This window comes from Spea bombifrons, chromosome 10 (genome assembly GCF_027358695.1).
Source record: "Spea bombifrons isolate aSpeBom1 chromosome 10, aSpeBom1.2.pri, whole genome shotgun sequence".
Classification (NCBI taxonomy): domain Eukaryota; kingdom Metazoa; phylum Chordata; class Amphibia; order Anura; family Pelobatidae; genus Spea; species Spea bombifrons.
Window position 1 is genome coordinate 15,829,341 of NC_071096.1, and position 5,601 is coordinate 15,834,941.

The 5,601-nt window shown below is 35.8% G+C and overlaps 1 long non-coding RNA gene across 1 annotated transcript; it reads left to right on the top strand.

Annotated features, from left to right (window-relative positions):
- The first annotated feature begins 3,594 nt into the window (after window positions 1–3,594).
- Window positions 3,595–3,815, top strand: LOC128467749 (uncharacterized). Its single transcript, XR_008345750.1, has 2 exons — window positions 3,595–3,633; window positions 3,720–3,815. It is a non-coding gene; the product is annotated as an uncharacterized LOC128467749 (long non-coding RNA).
- The last annotated feature ends 1,786 nt before the right edge of the window (window positions 3,816–5,601 follow it).

Sequence of the window (5,601 nt, forward strand, 5' to 3'; positions counted from 1 at the left end):
TGCTATCCCCCACCTATAGACATATTTTAGAAGGCTCTTTGTCAATGTCCGTTCCAAAATCTACAAGATGTACCCAAAATGTTGCAAACTTTACATGTTCCTGTGATTGCTGGTATATAATACAATTGTTGAAGTAATTGTGCATAATGAATTAGCGTTGGTGCAAGAGTGTTATACTTTTTTTTTCAGATGGTATGTGGGATTGGATCCACTCCGGTTGCCTTGCATTGGTCTGAGACCAGATGCTGGGGACCAGATGTTAACTCTATAACTGACTTGTCATTTGAACTAAAAATCTAAAATGCCTGGCACTGAATTGGACCCTTGTCTATGTGAAGCATACAAGGTGCTAATTGTGTTCACAGTAAAAAGGCAATATATATTGATCATTTTATTAAGCCACGTAATAATTCCAAAAGTTGTTGTAGTGGCATCAATGTAGAAAACACAATTGGCATACTGTATTTCCTAAATAAATGTTAGAAGTTATGTTTTATTTTACTTTTTCCCTTTAAAAGGTGAAATTGTGTGCCGTGCTAAAATTGTTGTGCTTGAGTTGTATATTTCCAGTAGACTATGGATAAGCAATATTTTCAACATTGCAATATATTTCATCATCCTTATTGAAGCTATTTCAGATATTTAATATTTTAACCAAATTTCTGTACGTGTCTCTTGGTGGATTACCTCTTTGGACCACGGTTGTACTATATACAATCTGATAGAAGATAGTGTTCTAATTCAGCTTGTACCAAGAGCCAAAATAGGCTGAATGTCCACACAAGGACACCAGTCCTTGTTACATGAGACACATACAGTATAGTTTTTAGTCATTAATGACTATAGGTAACATTCTTATAAAGAACATGTTTTTACTGGATTTTATGTTAACCTATGGTCTAAAACATTGCTACAGTTGCACAGAAACATAACATTTTGCATAGCCATAGAACCAGAGGAAATAAAAAAAATGGATGCTACCAATTCTTTCCACTGTTGACTGGCACAAGATGGTGACGCATATAGTTTGAAAAATGGATGCACTATAGTTCCATTTAAATGTCTTTTTAGAAAATCTTTTTAGAGAATCTCTTCTGTATGTGAAGAATGAGACATGCTTTTTAAACCTTTAACATCCTGGTTAACCTTTATCCTTCATATTGTAGATTGTATAATGATAGCTTTCAATGCGCCCAACTAGCAGTGCATGTACTCTATATATATATGATATTGCGCACAACATTTGAAGTCCTCTCTTTGTATCTGTACACAGCACCCAAACTTTAACCTCCTTGACAGACACACCTCTTAACCTCCACACCCTTTTTCTTTCACTGCAGGCACTGGCCTTGTCATCATGTTAGTGACTTCTGCACTGAGTTTATCAAACATTTACAGCTGGGGTTAATGGTTAACCCCTTGCTCATGGGGTTGGCCTCACCCCCTCCCCAGGGCGTCAAAAAGATAGGAGGCTTTTATTCAGACCTCTCATTTCCCTTCTGAGCTCTACAGGTGAACTAATGGAGACCCTCTGTGTTTGGAGGTCCTTGGAAGGTGCGGTGAGTTATGTGTCGTGTTTACAGGGTGCTACAGTAGGATTTTTAATTTGTTTTCTAAACAGGAGAGATTTAATGTTACAATGTTTTTTATACCTAGATGTAGTTTACCTTGTATCTCGCTAACACTCCAACTTTTTACAGTTTGAAGGGTTGTATATTATCCAAAAGGCTGGACGCATATTACATAATATTTAACACAGCAGAACTAAAGGTTCTTTAACAGAACAGTATTTTCTTTTAACTTGGTCCTATCACACCAGCTAGATGTTTTTTCTTCAAGAAGTAAACAAATGTAGAAAGTAAATAGAGATACCAAAAGCAAGCGGGTTTGCTGTACTGAGTGTGGGATGATATAGTGCAGCATACTCTACAGAAGGGGTGAAGTTATGAACTTTGGCTTTGGAACATCTCTAGTAAACCCTGTGGGAACAAGTAAAAAAGCTTGTAAAACAGGTTGAATTTTGCCATTTGAACTTATGGCGTGTGTCAGTAGCTTGTTTGACACTTGGGAGGGATACAGGTGTGTATATATATATATATATATATATATATATATATATACACACAGGTTTGATTTTATCATTGTCCTCTTGCTCTAATTTGGGTTAAAGTAGGAATCTCAAACCATATAGAGGGCGTCAATTTGTTTTAGGACTTTGTTATTAACATGTAATTAACGGAGCTATGTGATCTTTAAGATTCAGATAACTTGTTTGCAGCTTCCTGTTAATAAAATGTTTGCACTACCTTTTTACACACGTTCTGCAGAGACAAAAGGAATAAAATATAATATCTTCAAATCTATTTGGCCTTCTATATAATGTGCGCAGTGACCTTTCCATGTGTATGATTGTCAGTGACCACATAAGCAAGCATGGACTGGGCCTAGCAAGATACCAGGGGATGATAAGTACATCCCTCCTCGAAGCAACACTTGCAGATCCTGTATTCAGTGCTGGCAAACATATCATAGAATTAAACTTAAGGGTTTCTAGGATTCACTTTTCCAGGTGGTATTGATGTTCCTGGGGAGAGACCGTGTCAGAATTTTTGTTTCCTTAAAAAGAATCCCATTATGACAATGATGAGCTATATGATAAAAATGGCTCTTCTGCACAGAAGCCAGTAATTGGCTACTATTCTCATTTTTAACCTCCCTAGAGATTGTAAACTATCAACAGCGTCTCCTTCTGTCCCAGTATGTCTTAAATCATGTTAACATTATTGTTAATGTATATTGTCGTTTCTACTGTTATTGTTCACAATCACTACAGAATCTGCTGGCACTCTATAAATTAATGTAATGTATAATAATATAATATGTGCTAGATATATTTCACAAAATATTGACAATTTTCTCCAACAGGATATTTATTATATGACAGAATTACTCATTGAGGTCAAGGGAACTTACAGAAACAAATAACATTTCTCGACATTGCTGTATCTGCTGGACACATTTTTTGGTACTTATTGTAAATATCCTTGTGAGTAACCCTTTTAACCCTTGGATTGAAGGGGACTGAAACATATTTTGCCCCATGGGAGGCTAGATTTTTGTATTTTTGTTTAGTTTCATATTTTTACTTTAGTTACAGTTAGGTGTCTTACAGTTTAATGGGGAAAAAAGACTATTTTCTCTATAATTTTTAACACCTAAATCAAATATTAAAAGTGATGGGTGCCAAAAAATGATTAAAGGCTTTCACCCCTTTTCATAAAGTTATCCAAGGTGGTTGTACATACATGTAGGTTGCACATGCAGCCCATATAAGTGATACAGTATAATGCAGTTGAGGCATAAGAAAGGGCTAAATGATAACGTGCTAAAAACAAAAAACAATAGAAAATACACTTGTCCAATCGTAAGGCACCTTTTTTGACACCTCTACTGTGTACCTGCTTTTGTGGACTGCAACTACTATAACACTCATCAGTAGTTTGGCTGAGCGTGATGACAGTTGGGCCCCACAAAGCTCAACAGACTAATTTGTTGTATTAAACAATACACATACCCCATTACCTCTTAACTCACCAGATAGGTTGGAGACGGTCCATTTCTGGTGATATCTAGGTAGTATATTAATCTATTTAGAGTTTGTGGTCACATTAGCCTGACTGGAGTACTGAGATGCTTAAATTGCAATTCTCTTAAAATAGGGACATCAGGATCTGAAAGAAGGACATGGGTTCCAAAGAATCTGATCCCAGTTTCACGGTGGAGTGTGTTTGGTATTAAGCTGCAGTGAAATAAAATCCTTTTTATTGACTCTGGGTGTGGTTCTCTTGACTGTAACTGTCATACCACTTCCTGCCGTGTACGTGCATAATGTACATGTTTTGTCAGGTGTTAATGTGTGGAGTTGGGTGGCTGACACTGTCTGTGCTTTATTAGTTACTATGTTTGTATATGTTATATATTTTTACTTCCTGTTATACCTGGATGCACATTACAGAGTTGCCATATATGTAGGAGCATACAGTGTGTGCTTCCACATTACATACAAAGAGACTGTCCATGCTGTATATATGATGTGTAGCAGAAAAACGTCTGCCCATCTGTCTGTATCATTAGTAATATTTGCCTTTTCCAACAGATAGAGCAATAAGATCGTTCACGGTGCAATTTTATAATTAGTTGCTATCCATAGACGTGAAGGGTGCCATTTCCATAAATGTTTACTTCATTTTTCATCTGTGTGTCAGTATCACAGCCGGATAGTTTGCAGTGAACTTTTAGGTAGCTTAAAATTTCAGGTTTTTTTTCCTTTATGTTCTTAAGACAAAGCACAGGCCTTTTTTTTCATATTGCAAATGCTACTAGTTATGATTTCAAATAGCATTGCAGACATTAGCAGCACATTGGAAAGAAACCCTCAGCCTGGTCGGTAGTTGCCCTTGCAGAGACCTACTGAGTGCATATGAAAACTGAAGAATAGTATCTAAAAACTATCATTTTTCAACCCCAATACGTCCACGGTTTTACATGTTTTTGTGTATGCATCTGTGTGTATATATATATATATATATATATATATATATATATATATTTAAAAATGTTACTTGTGTTTTTTGCAACTCATATGAAATGGTGAAATGTATATTCAGACGTGATTGAAATCACTGTGAATTTCGACTTTTGTTACTTTGTGGGAAATACATTTTATGAGGAACAAAATGTATAATTTTGCTTTTTCTAAAACTACCACAGACAACTGTGTTATTTATTTTAACTATTTTGTATGCATCACCACACAGAGTCTCTGGTATAATGTAATTTTGTAATTAGTCAAGATTCCAGTGAAATATCAGAATAAAGAGTTGATCTTAACCACTTATTGTGCAAAGCAACTACAGCAAATATCTGAATTTACTTTTCTTTGTAGTGGAATAGCATTTCTTAATTATAAGCTATTTTTCTAAAATGCTAGATATTTGTTGTAACTCTTAACCTTCTCTCTTTAGATATGTCATTTGTTATGCTTCAAAAGAACCTATGCACCCTTTCTCCCAATCGTATTGAGGCTCATGACTTGTAACAGCAACTCCATGTGGAAAGTAGATACAGTATTCCAGTGGAGATGCTGTTATCTGTGTTGGGCACCTCATGTTCTTCAAGACTCCCAGCTCAAGGCATAGAGGAGGGTAGGGTAGAACTTTGTGTTCCACCCAGCTGAGGCAGTATAACAATTGGACATACTGAGGATGAAGGCATTATGTATGTATGAATGTATGTATATATATAAATATAACACTCTGCTCTGATGGCCAATATGTTTACCTCATGCTTAATAAATGTATTTCTGTCAAAGAACTCTCCTCACACATATATTTTTTTTTTGTAAATAAATATTCAAAATGTAGCCAAATGTTTGCTTGGTATGTGCTAGGGATGTTCGGGAGCCTCTATTGCCGGAAATCTGACAGGAAGATCTTTACCTCCATCACGACAGCTTGACAGAATGGGCACGCGGTGATCATTTTGTTTATACTACTTTGTAGGTGCTTAAGTCTTCTGTTTTTTTTTTTTTTAAATAAATAA